We start from the raw sequence: 15,769 nt of genomic DNA on the forward strand, positions 1-15,769 counted from the left end.
CCTCACATGTGATGCAAACGCCTACTTTCATCTCTAAATTGAGTGATGAAAATGTCATTTTCAGACTTGACGTTGGAAAAAAGCATTTTACGCACATTGAATATGTGGAATCCATAAAAGTAGCGAATATGGTAGTGAGAGTGCCAAATATTTTTCTTTCCTTCTGTAGGGAATTAAATACAAATGTACTAAGGTATGAAATAAAACTTCTTAAACTGAAATATAGTACTTATTTCACTTGTGAAAAAAGATCCACTTTAGACGCATAACATTGATTGAAAAACAACTTTCTTTATCGGTGGTACAAAAACAATATTTTTTTAATAAATAATAAGTAGCTCATATTGCAATAGTTTTAGTTCGATCAGAAATTATTTGTTGCAAATAAAATTTGAAATATTTTCTTTCCCGCTGAACTTTTCTAAAACAACTCGGACAGGTCAACTGTCTTTTTTTAAAAGAAACTTTTTCTATGACTTTCATCTCTTTCTGGTTTGGTACAATGACGTCATTACCATCCCGATTTTTGTGCAGATTAGGACAGATTATTTAATCCTTATACCTTTGAAGTGATGGGTCCTGAGATTTTGATTTTTAAATACGGTTATGATAATTACAATTTTACACAAAAATGTCCACATAAAAATAATGATTTATTAAATAAGAAAATGATACTTACATTGCTACATTTCGATATTTTGTAATCTTGATTTTAACAATCTGAAACAATTGCTTAAGAAAAACTCAAAGGAAAAGAAAATATCCATTATTCCAAATTTTGGCGGGCATTTTATTATCATTAATAAAGCATAAATAAATCATACAATGGCAAAGCTAGTATTAATCACAGAAATGAAAGATTTGACGTCTATTTGCACAAATTTAATTTTGATTTCTTGATCTCGAAATAACCGACCCCTTGTAATTTTTTATGGCAGAAAGGACAAACAGAAACCACTTCGGTGCTGGAATTTCGTGGAACGCCTACTTTAGTACTCCAGTATCTAAATTTTGAATCATTGTAAATAAATTGTACTTAACATTAATTACAATACTTGCATTGCAGCTTCTTTATTTATAACGTGCCCACAAGGTGTAAATGCACAATATGTTTCCGCCATATTAGTAAAAAATACAAGTTGGGTATCAAAAAATATTTTTTGCATTTTACATTTACATTGTGTATCATTTGGTGATATATTTTTTAGTTGAATACATCCACATTCTCGGCATGCATATATGTCCAACCCTTTATCTTCAGGTCCTCTTGGTAGATTGATGTAAGAATCATTATTAGATTTTGTGCTATCAAATAAGTTAATTGACAAGGAATCTTCCAACTCTGCCATTTGTGGAAGAGTATTCAAATTTTCTCTAAATTTCCATAGAAATGTAGAGGATCCAACATTAATTAACGACCCGTTTTGTAGATGATTGGTTTCTTCTTCTACAGGTATTCTTTCACCACCTTGTGTTTTTAAAAATATATTACCTTCACATGATACTTCATACCACAACCCTGACTTAGGGTTCTTTAGAAATACGCTGTAGGATGTAAGGTTATTGCCCTGACAACTATCTCTGAAAACCAGTTTTAGATTTTCATCGTATCCCCCAGCAAAAAGTTTAGCTGTATTTGCTATAACTTCTGAATGTACAATTCGAAAAGCGAAATGAGGGATCCTGCTGCCATATTTGGTGTTTCCAAAAATTTTAAAGTCGTTCATTTTGCTTCTTGCACGACCAAATTGGAACGTACACCACAAATGGCCATCATGAACATTTACTACAAAAAGATGCTTCAAATTAATTTGGTTAACCTTAAGTACTTACGGTTGGCTTCAAAAAAAACGGGAACTGTCAGAAAAAGGTCTGTCAGATTTTATTAAATTTTTATAGTTTGAAACGGCTTTTTAGAATTTAGGTTAAAAAACTACACTTATGTGTCAGAAATACTACTGTCAAACAGACACAAATTGACATAAATTGACAAATTCAATTTCCAATTCACATTAGGTCAAATTTCAGTTCCCGTTTTTTTTTTGGAGCCAACTGTACCCCACTGACTTACCCTGCCTTTTTTTTTTAAACAAATTTCCTTCGTTTAATTATTTTACCATTTTTGTGGATTACAGCATGTTGCCCTAATAAGTATAAAACACCAAAAATTTCAAACTCATCCATAATGATTAGTGTGATTAGTCTACAACACACAAACGAATGAAAAACAACAACCACTAAACATGAGTCATAACACGTGAGTCGTGACGCTATGGAGTTCCCCCAGAAGCGCAGGCTCCAAGCAAGTTTTTGGAAACACAGTCTGCCGCGCCCTCTAGTAGTCGCCTGGAAGTAACAACAAAAAAAACCCGAAATTTAAATGTATTATGTAGTAGTACTCTAGTGCTGTTAGGGTGCTGTTTGTCTGTCGTACAGTTGATACAATAACGCCGTTCGAAGAAATCACGTTCGTTTTCGTTCTCTTCGTTAACACACTACCGGGCATTGTGCTTTGTGCTTTGTCAAAATCGTTTAGAGTTTTTTCTAGCAAAAAGTATAAGAAAATCACTATCTACTTTAATTTTACAAAAACCAACCCCTACTACCATTTTCAACCCTGTTAAGAAAAAAAGACAGTTTTTTCGAGTTGGAAATACCCTCACCTTCGCCGCTTCACCACTATTTCATCCTCTGAGTATATCGTCACCTTCGCCGTTTGACACCCACAAAAAGCAACCCCTATTATCATTTTTTAAGCCTGTTAAGCAAAAAAAATTTTTTTCGAGTTGGAAATCGCGTTTGCATTATATGTTCAGATGTCATAGTTACATTTGGTTGTTTATAAACTCGTCAAATAAACTACTATTTTTCTAAAGACTCTAAAGTACTTATTACGATATTGTTACATCAATTGTACTACTGCATTAGTGATAACAGTAGTTGAGAAAGAAAATTGTCAGGTTTATTTTTCCTTCTTTTAGTTTTAGCACAGTATAGAGCTAAAGAATTCTTTAGCTCTATACTGTGGTTTTAGTCAGCGATAGACGAGCCTCGTATAGTTGGGAGCACGGAATTTCGCACACCAATTTGTATGTCATTAAAAAAAACTATCTAGTCTAAGCTTTATTGTCATTATAATCAATCATGACATATGTGATCATGACTGACGTTTCACCTAAACTGTCACGAAAATGCCGTCAGTATCTTATTTTAATAAAATTATTTCAGTGAAATGTCCAATGTGTGCGAAATTCCGTGCTCGCCACTGTACATATTTTCATATTTTTAAATTTATATTTTAATGTGTTAATGGCGTTAGGTAAAATAGTTTCACCATCGATTAATATAATTAAATTATTTACCCCAGTATCTGACAGTATGTTAATTTTGTTGGCAGTTATGATAAAGTTCTTTGATTCATTTGCCTGGAAGTCGAAAAATGTTCCCATACGATATTTAATTCTAAACGTGGGCGCTTTGCTGAAAGTTTAATACCAATAAAAAAAACTTCAGGTAAAAACAAAAGCTCGGTTGTAGAAGACCAGCACAGGATAGAAAAGAATGATTTATTACACAGCATCCAAGTGCTTTCAGGATTAGCCAATACTGTTTCATGAAGAAAAAAATTAAATTACCTGAAGGAATCAGTTTACATTACATCGACCGCAGTGATTACTAGTTCTGAAAAAAGATTACTAGAGACGCAGTCTTTTTGTAACTGCCGATTTAACCATACAGATCTTTTCTTTAATTTAAGTGCTCCCCACAATGTTTTAAAATGTGAATTTAAAAAAAGACTTGGAGTTTGGGAAAAACTTAACATGTCTTACTGTTGCATTTCCGTCCAACTGTACCCACGAAGGTCTGGACGGGTGCTTACACCCCCACCCACATTTTTCTAGAAGTAGGTAGTATTTAAGGTAAAATTTTGTAAATAGTAGGGAGAGAATAACTAGAAACCAGAGACGAATAAAGTACTCAGCAAAAGTGACAGTTATTTTTTCTCGAATAAAGACGTCCATCTCAAAGCGTCCAATTCGATCGCAACAACCCAGCAAAAACACAGCATACAAAAGGGTTACAGTCCTAAACACTTACCTTTATTAATATTTTGAAATAATAAGGTATTATAAAAATCGATAAGAAAATAATTTATAAAGAAATAAAATATTCTGTTAACCGATAGAAGTTGTAGATTTATCATGTAAACATCGAGACCGCAATGAATATAATCTGAAATCTTACAGGAAGATGAATTATTTATTTCTTTGGGGTAGTCACTTGGTTACAACAGCGGTGGTACAGAAATAGCTTGTCAAATCTAAAACCGGATCAATTGCTTCCGCATCTTTACAAAAATAAATTTATCTTGACCTCTTATTTGTAATAGTGAAATAAAGTTAAATTTAAATGGCCGAATTATTTATGGAAACATAAATAATACACGTAATAATTCAAACCTGTAACAAGGTTTTTGACAGTTTATAGCTGGCAAGTTGTTCCAAAATTAGACATTCTATGAAGACCTTCAAAAACGCAACTGTTTGAAATAATCGTATTAGATAAAGCGTTGCTAGCAGTATGACCTTTCACTGAACGCTTATTAAAGCCTATGAGCTTACAAAGCTCACTTAATTGGGTTTTGTACAATTCAAAAAAAAGATTATTGACTATTGTTCTTTGGCAGCGAGGGTAACACTTGTTGTAACTTATCTCGAGAGATTATTTTACCACCCTTGCTTTAATTGGAAAAACTGAGACGACCTATAAACTTTAATTTTTATTTTTATTAGGATGTAATCTCATAAATAAAAAGTGTTAAAAGATTGTTGTTGCTATCGTTATACTAATTTAAAAGATTATTTAAAATCAAACTAGGAAAAACATTGTAGTAAAGGACCTGAAAAATGCAGCCAAAGAAATCGTTGCCTACTGTATAATCATTATTTATTAATAACGACTAGAGTAGCCATTATTTTATATCAGTTCAGCACATCTTCTAGGCATAGAAAAAATCAATTTGTCGATTATACTCTGACGTTATGTTGTTCTAGGCTGTTTGTGCTGCCTGCACCAACTTGCCACCGACTTGCCCGATCAAGGTGGTCACAGAGGTTCTCTATAGGGTTTAGCTAGGGACTCTGGACCAGCCATTTCATTACGTCCACTTTTTCTACTACAAACCACTACTTTACGATGTTTTGGATCATTGTCCATCGAAGGGGCATATTGTCCTCTGCAAACGGAAGCATTTGATCTTGCAAAATGTGTATTAAGATGTAATGAGCCTACCCCATGAGCAGAAAAGCATTCCCAGAATTTTACATTTCCTCCATGTTTAACAGTACCTCTTGTGTACTTTGGATTGAATCTTTCGTTCTTTGGACGTCTTACCCATTGTATTCCATCAGAACTGCACAAGTTAAATTTAGTTTCGTCAAAGCATAGGATCTTTTTCCATTGGCGCGGCGTCCAATTTAAATGCTCTTTTGCAAACTGTAACCGGGTTCTTCGATTTTGAGCAGAAATGAACGGTCTCTTTACTGATTTTCTTCCATAAAGTCCAATTTCATTCAGTCGATGTCTAATAGACCTCACTGACAAACTTACATTTGGAATTTCCTTTTTTATTTTTACTGCATCCCAAAATGGATTCTGCCTTAACACCATTCCTATTTTTCTGTCAATGGTTCGGTCGGTTTTTCAAGGTCTTCCTGATTTCGAAATATTAACTAAACTTCTTCTTTGATTGTACAAAGAAATTGTTTTTGAAATAACTGACCGATTCAGATTTAACTGCTTTGCAATATCACTTTGTCGCTCTCCAGATTGAAACTTACCAACTACTACAAAGACACACAAATTTTAAGGCGCTTAGCTGTGGTGACTCGTTAAAAATGAATAAAACCAAATGTTTCTTTACTTTTGTCCCTACAAAAAGAAACAAAAGTCGTTTTTGTATAAAAACTTATCACATTCAATTTTTATATGAAGACTATAATTTCTTTTGACTCGGTAGTATCTCTATTCCCAAACACATTTTATTCATATCATATAATAATTTTGCAGATACAATTTGAAGTTTTTAATTTGTTTCTTTACTTTTGGCCGGTACCATATATCGGATGTTTTTTTTTTAATTTCACCTCGTAGTAGGCGTTGAAGAGTCGACTGTGAGCGCACCACTCGTGTAACCTGTATAGGTCGGTCACAATCGACTCTTCAGCCCCTACAATGAGGAGAAATTTAAAAAAACACTTGATATTTAAATGAACATTCGATACATATACAGGCTTAGTCACGAGAGACTTCCGATGAAAATTTCGTTATATGCAACCGAAACTACAATTGCCAATGGTTTTTAGCTTTCTAAATTTATAAAAAGTAATATTTAAAATTTTAAATCAACGATTACTGGCCCTTTTCTGTCATGTCAGTTTTCACATTTATATTAACTTTTGCTCATAACCTCAATAAAGAGAAAGTGTCATGATTAATCTTATTCGCCAAGTTACTTGGATTGCTAACTTATTTCGAGTTAAACAAAATATCAAGTTCTTGGGATTTCTTGTATTTTGGGTTGCATATAACGAAATCGGAAGTCTGTCGTGAATAACCCTGTACATACACACAAGCACATTCTTAAAGATTTTTTTAATTTTCGCATTTAAGCGGCTATAATTACCAGTACATTGTAACCATTTTTTTTATCTGTGATTTTCTTAGATATCACAAATTCCACTGCGCCAGAAACTCGGCCAGAAGTGAAATATTGATTTTAGTCCATATGAGAAGCTTTATTACGAGTTTCTATACAGGTGTCCTAGAAAATAGTGTTCTACATTCCCACATGAAAATTTCCTCTGTGGTAACCTTACAAAAATATTCTCTCTTGAAGTTGAAGGTTGAGAATTGATCTTTCGTAATATGTATTGTTTTTTTACTTTTCATTCATTTTGATATTTTTGGGGCAACGTTACATCATTTAAAACTATTTACAAAATATCTGTTTTCAAATCTCAACTTCAACAGTAAATATCCTAATAAATTTATTTCGGAGAAATCTTTTTATAAGCACCTGTGCCATTATTTTCACTAAAGTTATCACATCCGAGAGATTGCTCATAATTTCTATGACCCTCTGTATATCACGTTAACCCCTTTTTGTGATTTTATTTTGTAAAAAAAAATAAGTTTTTTGTGAGACTAATTTCTAACGCACCACGAGTGCATAAAAAATGTTGGAAAGTAATAATCTGCCGACAAGATTGAAAATAGTAATTTATTATACGAGTTTTATAAGACACCATTATGTCGCACACGTTTTTTAAGACACGAGGAGCGCAGCGACGAGTGCTATAAAGGAAACAAGTGCGACAAAGTGGCTTATAAAACGAGTATAATACAATATTTTTTCTATTTTGCCTCTTCAATTAAATAAAAAATTCAAAACATAATGCTAGGAAAATTATATTTGGCAAATATAAGGGTTGGTAACGCTGGTAACTAGACGAACAATTGTAAGTTTTGAATTTAAAGTGTTGTAAAGTGCAGTAATCACGTAGCAACAACTCACTATGAGTCACTGCCAACATTAAAAATTTAAGTAAATGTTCCTGAAACGCGTATCGAAAAGGAGGTCATAAGTGTTATAATGACTGTGTTATAGGTGCAAAATAGAAAAACGTTGTTTATTAGAAGTTAGTTAATTTTGCATCTAATCAAGGCAGTGCTTCAGTAGCACAAAAAATGTATGTATACTGGGTGCCCCAAAATTCACGGAACAACTCAATGAGGCAATGTCAATTCATATTAGAAAATAACGAGAAAAATAATTAAAAAATTCTATACCTCTTAGATTTGAAGATATGGGGGCCCAAAAGGTGCAGCTTTGATCTCATTTATTTTAAATAATAAAAAAGATTTTGACTATTTGTCTTTTACTAGCCAGTGGCCTAATAAATTTGAACGATTGTGATCAGGTTTGCAATTATTTTCTTCATTATTTCCAGCATTTCCAAATAGTGTACGGCAACACGGCTTTGATTTTACCTCTCATTTCCATGGATACAACAAAAATGAAATATTTGCGGACTATTGGGATGCACAGAATGTTTTTAAATGTTGTCACATTTAGTGTAACGAATAGGTCCATATCTTCTACAAAAAAGAAGATTGATTTTTTTAAACATTTTTACCTTATCTCTTAATGACTACTTAACAACGTACTACTACGTTGTTCCGCGAATTTTGGGGTACCCAGTATTTATCTTTCAAAGTGAATTGTTAATTATCAAAGCTTACAAACTTTGTCTAGATTAAATACAAAGTTTATATCATTAAGGATGAACTGGAGTAACAATCTCAGCAAAAAGTTGCGGAATTCTTATAATTTTATTTTATTTTATTTATTTTATTTTATTTTATTAATGACTGACTCAACAGGCAAGAGCCCATTAAAAAAGTCAGATGAAATGTAAAGTAAAAAGAGTAAGTAACAAACACGACACAATGAGAAGAAATGAGAAATGTAAAATAGAAGAGAAAAGAGAAAAAAAAATAGCAAAATAGAAATTTGAAAAAGCCAATTGAAGCGGAGACAGACGAAACTGACTAACATTCAGAGACCTCAACCGCACCGTAGGCCTTCCTAATGTCAGACGCTCGACAGACAAAAATGTCAGCTTCCTGCTCAATCTGTGAGAAGTTCGAAACAGCATGGAACAAAGGCGACCTTCTCAGCAGATTGGTTTTCGGTGTTGGAACCACGAACGTACTGGCACTCCTCAGGTTGGGCCTTGGAACACGCAGCGACAACTTACCCAGCAAGTCAGGACAGTCCACACGGCCACGGACAAGGTGGTACAAAAATAAGGCCGAATTTATTTTCCTTCTGAGCGAGAGTCAAAGCTCTGCAGCAGCTCACCGTGGGGGCACCCCCGACACGGATAAACCCCGTTGAAGACGTATGACAAATATTTGAGGAAACGTCTCTGAATTCCCTCCAAGCTGCTGACAGTAACAGTATAATGCTATGAAACGTTTATTACGAGGAATCAATATTTGAAAAAAAAGTTTTTAATTTTTGGAAACGAATTGTAATCAGTTGTAATCAAGACTGTACGTAAAAGTAAACACAAGCACACTGAATTCAATTTTCATTGCATTTCTGTTAAAGTTGTTTTTGTAATATCTAGTTGGCTTTCCGGACTGTTTGTCACCATGTAAACAACCTCATAACGGCCGAAGTCCGTTAAGGGTGTCTGTTATGAGCGGGAGCGACCGTTATAAATGACTAAATAACTATAGCAACGTAGATCAAAACTTTATTTTTCAACTTTTTTACAATTGGTACAATAATTAATGTTTAATGTTATGGGACACACCTTGAATTAATCGAAATCCGTATGGCACTAGCAGATGTAGACGAGATGGAAGATGATGCTTCACAATTTCAACACCAACACAAGCGCGATTTTGCAGGGAATAACGATGACCTCACTTCCGGACATCGGGAATACCTTGATTGCGATTTTTTATTGATTTCATTCATTAATTTTCAACGGAAAGTTAAGCGTTGAACAAATCTGACAAACAGCATTGAAATATTTTTTTTTCACAAACAACGGTTGACATGACGACGTCCTCCGCACACTTATTAATAATTCGGTTTTTTCGAGGGCGTTGAAAAAAATGTATTTCAAAAAGATAATTATGAACGAATGGTAGAGATATTACAAAAACTATTATACAATACACGTCCGTTAGGGCCTTTACTGCCTCGCCAGTATTATTCGACTCGCTCTGCGAGCTCGTCTCACAAAATCTCTGACTCGGCAGTAAAGGCTATCCCAACGGACTTCTACTGTAAAATACTACAACGTAACTGTAGTAAAACGTGCGATATGAATGTAATATTGCATACCGACGTCAATTATATGCATTTTGTTCACTTTTTATTGAAATGAAAACAGGTACATAACCTCAAAAACCGTGTTTTTCCACATATAATTAGCGATTACACGGAAAATCCTCGACCAATTTTTTTTGTAAATTCATTAGAAAATTCTACGATATCGATACTTTATGTGTGAAAAATTTAAGAAAAATTGGCCATTTTGAAATATGTTTTTTATCAATTTATATACGAGCATTGATAGATTTCTCATAAGAACGCGTTGAAAATATCCGGAAACTTTGAAAGGTAATAACTTTAAAATTCCTCGAACAATTTTTTTTAAATTTGGCACAGTAGGTACTTTAGCATGGATAGAAGGACTATTGTACCAATTTTGAGCAATTTTCGCCATTTTCAATGTTACTCCAGTTCATCCTTAAGAGACTGAGATTTGAGTAAGATTTGTTTTATAATAAATTTCTTGAAGTGTAGGGATTTTTAACTTACTCTCATATTGGATCCGCACTAACAGTAGAAAAAATTAAGTAAAAAAAAATCATAATCGTATGTCTACTGTTTTACTGTTTGTATAATGAGGTATGAAGCAGTGTAGATATTATACATACACACAATTATGTGTGTAACTTTGCTGTTTACAAAGATAACAATGATGAATTTATTATGACGGAAAAATTCATTCAGCCGTGTTATCACAAAGCTGTAATAAAATTGCACTCTGTCCATTGAAATCGCGCGTTTTATTTTCAAAATGAGCTTCGTACGTAACAAATCATTTAATCATTATCATTACACATTATCATTACAAGGTTTGCGGCAATGCGTTGCTGTCACCCCATAATCTGAAGCGTATATGATCACGTGGTTTTCCCATAATATTTGCTGTCGTCAACTTTTTCTTTAGGTGAAAAATTACTAAGACCAAAAAGATTTTATCCAAAGTTCAAGAAAATTCTTATCAGCTTCGTTCAATATTATCGAACATCAGGGATATTTTTTCTGTAAGTTTTGTTAATTAACAAAATAATAGGACTGGAAGACAAAATTATTGTTATCAATGGAGAAAAGCAAAATCTTAATGATGCTTAACAAATTTGTGAGTTCTTTCTGAATAGAAGATCGACAAATTATAGACAAGAAGTGAAAAACCTAAGATTCTGAGAGGTAAATCGCATTGACAAATTTACGTTAAATTAGATTATAATTACTTAATGCAATTAAGGAAAAAGGGGGAAAATCTAGACAGATGTAGTTCATATTTCAAAAGTGACTGGATTTATCAAGAATTATTATAAGAACATCAAAGAAGTCTTGTACCAAATGCATTAGTTATCATCTTAGGTGGTTCAATGTCAGATATAATAAATGATGAACTGTGCTGTTGTCATGTTTTCTTTCCTTGTTAAAGTAAAAGTTTAATTAAACTAAATGAATAGGTAAACCATTAGGTTGTAGAAGAAATTTCTTAACTGGACAAATATACATTGCGTGATCATAAATTTTAAAAGCATTGTGAAAAAGAAGAAGAGAAATATGCCAACAACTGCAGAAAATGTATAAAGTTCGTTGAGAAAGTAACAAAAAAAATCTGTAGTCAGTGTTGTACTAAAACCGTGATTTTCTTCTCACTCTTTAAAACATTAGTTAACACATGTACGTACGTCTGTAAAGGTAATTTTCATTTTTAATTTGATAATGCTTTTGTAGTTACCTAGTTTATTTTATTTTTGTAATATCTAGTTGTTAAAGGTGGATATCCGGACTGTTTGTCACCATGTAAACAACCTCATAACGGCCGGAGTCCGTTAAGGGTGTCCGTTATGAGCGGGAGCGGCCGTTATGAATGACTAAATAACTATAGCAACGTAGATCTAAACTTTATTTTTCAACTTTTTTACAATTGGTACAATAATTAATGTTTAATGTTATGGGACACACCTTGAATTAATCGAAATCCGTAAGTCACTAGCAGATGTAGACGAGATCGAAGATGATGCTTCAGAATTTTAACACCGACACAAGCGCGATTTTGCAGGTAATAACGATGACGTCACTTGCTCTGAGGCCATTCGGACATCGGGAATATCTTGATCGCGATTTTTTATTGATTTCAGTCGTTTATTTTCAACGGAAAGTTAAGTGTTGAATAAATCTGACAAACAGCAGCAAATGGAGACAAGATCGAAGATGATGCTTCACTAACACAAGCGCGATTTTGCAGGCAATAACGGTGACCTCACTTCAGGACATAGGGAATATCTTGACTGCGGTTTTTTATTGATTTCATTCAATTATTTTCAACGGAAAGTTAAGCGTTGAACAAATCTGACAAACAACATTGAATCAATTTTTTTTCACAAACAACGGTCGACATGACGACGTCCTCCGCACACTTATTAATCATTCGGTTTTTTCGATGGCGTTGAAAAAAATGTATTTCAAAAAGATAATTGTGAACGAATCGTAGAGATATTACAAAAACTATTGTACAATACACGTCCGTTAGGGCCTTTACAGCCTCGCCAGTATTATTCGACTCGCTCTGCGAGCTCGTCTCACAAAATTTCTGGCTCGGCAGTAAAGGCTATCCTAACGGACTTCTACTGTAAAATACTACAGAGTGATCAACAAGGACTGAAGCTGTTGGCAACAATGACAACATGATGAAAATTTCAGTGAAATTGGTAGCATTACATTTTCAGTTGTCAATTTTGACGGGCAAATTTAAACTTCAAAATCAAGTGTCATTTTTGTATCAATTTATTAATGAAAATGGTTTTTACACTAGAGCAAGACATTTTTATTGGTATGGCGTACTTTCGGACTGGAAATTTTGATGCTGCTAACGGTTGGCAGTATTCCACGGAGCACGGACGATACATTGCACCAATTTCAACAAATGTTCCCCGAGCCAGTTGGTACTTTGGGCAGCGCGGTAGCTTAGTCGCGTTTAGGCAGCATTGCACGAGATTGGTGCAATGTTACCTACAAACAGGTGATGTGAAAAAAGCAAAACCTACTGGCAGAAGATGTAGTTGAGAATGTTCGAGGTAGAATGGAACAAAACCCTCGAAAGTCAGTGCGAAAGCTTTCACTCCAAACAGGCGTGATTCTTATGTAAAACACACGCATCCCAAGTTCTTTGTTGGGCACGTTTAATGCAGGGCCTAATAATCCTTACCATTAAAAATCCCGTCATTCCTTTTCCTTACTTTACAGGCTTGTCATATGGAACTTGCCTAACCATTTTAAAGAAGAAATTAAAGTTCCAACCTTATAAATTTTCCCGGATCTAATCCCTGCATCCCGCAGACTTTCAGCTCGAAAATAATAACGCATAAAACATGTTTCTGTTTCTCAGGAGGGGCATGCGGGCACGGCCTGTCGCTTTTATGAATATCGAAACAGTGGGCCATTATTAAATACCGCTAATTACATTTTATACTGTTTTTGGTCGTTTTGTACGTATCGTGTTTTAAAACTACCAACTCGTAATATAACCTAAATTTTTTGACATTCACAACTTGCAGCGGGTGCCAACACTGACGCACAAAAAATTTTCATACTTTGGGAATATTTTGCTGTCATTTGCTGCCAACAGCTTCAGTCCTTGTTGATCACGCTGTATTACATATTATGGGTTATGTAAAAAATTTATAACATTTTGCGGAACAAATCTTAATAACAGAACAATTTTTTATTGATTTATGTTAATTATAATCTCTAGTTACATTTATTATCAGCACAATATAAATAAACAGCGTTGTGTATTCTGTAATAAAAAATAATCACATGATCAAAAAAGGCTTCCTACAAAAAATATTGATAAATAAAATTATCGCAACGATAAAAGTAACATTAAATTATTAATTAATATAATAAAATATTTAATAATTATTTAGGCAACCTGTGTAAAAAGCACTACTTTTTTTTAACAAGGGGGAAGTGTACACATAGCAGCGTAGAGTAAACGAGGGGCTTTATATACTAGACATTATTTTTTACAGCACCAATGTCTCGGTAAAATAAAATTCTGATGAAATAAATAATTCAAACAATTTAAAAATATAAATCAGAGTGCATTAATTTTCTACTACCATTGCGTAACTTTGGTAAGCAGTTAAAAGTCAAAACCAGTAACCATGTTGAAGTGTACAATTGTTTCCATAAATGTGCGAATATGGTAGTGAAAGTGGTGATGAAGCACTGCCAAATACTTTTCTTTCCTTCTTTACTTCTGTAGGGAATTAAATACAAGTGTACTAAGGTATGAAATAAAGCTTCTTAAACTGAAATAGAGTACTTATTTCACTTGTGAAAAAACATCTATTTTAGACGCATAACATTGATTGAAAAACAACAACTTTCTTTAATGATGGTACAAAAACAATATTTTTTTAATTAATAATAAGTAGCTCATATTGTAATAGTTTTAGTTCAATCAGAAATTATAGCACTTTTAAGTTATTTGTTGCAGTGAAATATTTTCTTTCCCGCTGAACTTTTCTAAAAGAACTCGGACAGGTCAATTGTCTTTTTTTAAAAGAAACATTTTCCATAATTTTCATTTCTTTCTGGTTTGGTACAATGACGTCATTACCATCCCGATTTTTGTGCAGATTAGGACAGATTATTTAATTCTAATTTATGTCCTTATACTTTTGGAGTGATGGGTCCTGAGATTTTGATTTTTAAATACGGTTATAATAATTACAATTTTACACAAAAATGTCCACATAAAAATAATCATTTATTAAATAAGAAAATGATACTTACATTGCTAAATTTCGATATTTTGTAATTTTGATTTTAACAATCTGAAACAATTAATTAAGAAAAACTCAAAGGAAAAGAAAATATTTCCATTATTCCAAATTTTGGCGGGCATTTTATTATCATTAATAAAGCATAAATAAACCATACAATGGCAAAGCTAGTGTGTTACCTTTTTAGTACCAAAAATTCCAAAATACAATTCTTTTCTATTTTCTCTTACTTTGCAGGTAACATTGCAAATACTTTTTTAATCTCGTATCCCACCTCCACCCGGCGGCAAGGCAATTTTGCCGGAGTACATACACTATTACGGATAATACTATCAAGTAATAGTGCAGTGCTTATCAACATAATTACCGGCGTCTCGCCTCCGCATTTTGACTTTTTTGTGTTTTATGTTCTGTGTGAATGTTAAGGAATTTCCTCACGATGTGACATGAGTATAATAATATACCTTTTTGAATTTCAACCACCAATGTGTTCTCTAAGTCCAAAATTTTTAAATTTTTAAAAAGAGATTGGGGTACTATTCCTGTTGCTGAAATTATAAATGGTAAAATCGAAATTTTTTCTAAACACCAAAGATTTCTCATAGCAACGGAGAGTTCTAAATATTTATTAATTTTTGTATTATATGTCTGTGTTATATTGTGTGAATTTGGAACAGCTATATCTAAAAGATATGCTTGCTTTTGTTGTTTATTTAAAATAATAATGTCTGGTCTGTTATGCTGAATGTGAATGTCAGTTAAAACTGTCCGATCAAAATATAATTTGTAATTGTCATTTTCTAAACAACTTTCTGGTTTATAAATGTAATGTGGTTGTGTATCCTTTAATAAATTGAATTTAACTGCTAAATTCATGTGTATAATTTTTGCGAGTATATCATGACGTTTTTTATATTCGCTTTGAGCCAAAACGGTGCAAGAAGAAATGATATGTTCAATGGTTTCCCCTTCAGTTCCGCAAATCCTACATTTATCAATCATCGATTGTAAACCGCATATGTGTTTTTTATAATTTCTTGTATTTATAACACGATCTTGTATTGCAAATATAAAACCCTCAGTCTCA

The 15,769-nt window shown here is 33.1% G+C and overlaps 1 protein-coding gene and 1 long non-coding RNA gene across 7 annotated transcripts in view; both read right to left on the reverse strand.

Annotated features, from left to right (window-relative positions):
* LOC138130061 (diacylglycerol kinase eta) overlaps positions 1-15,769 on the reverse strand; it is a 171,758-nt gene that overhangs the window by 108,589 nt on the left and 47,400 nt on the right. The gene's annotated exons all lie outside the window — the stretch shown is intronic.
* LOC138131244 (uncharacterized) lies at positions 767-2,944 on the reverse strand. The gene is made up of 3 exons (XR_011159739.1): positions 2,072-2,944; positions 1,060-1,786; positions 767-1,004 (listed from the first exon to the last, which is right to left on the reverse strand). It is a non-coding gene; the product is annotated as an uncharacterized lncRNA (long non-coding RNA).

This window comes from Tenebrio molitor, chromosome 5, assembly GCF_963966145.1.
Source record: "Tenebrio molitor chromosome 5, icTenMoli1.1, whole genome shotgun sequence".
Classification (NCBI taxonomy): domain Eukaryota; kingdom Metazoa; phylum Arthropoda; class Insecta; order Coleoptera; family Tenebrionidae; genus Tenebrio; species Tenebrio molitor.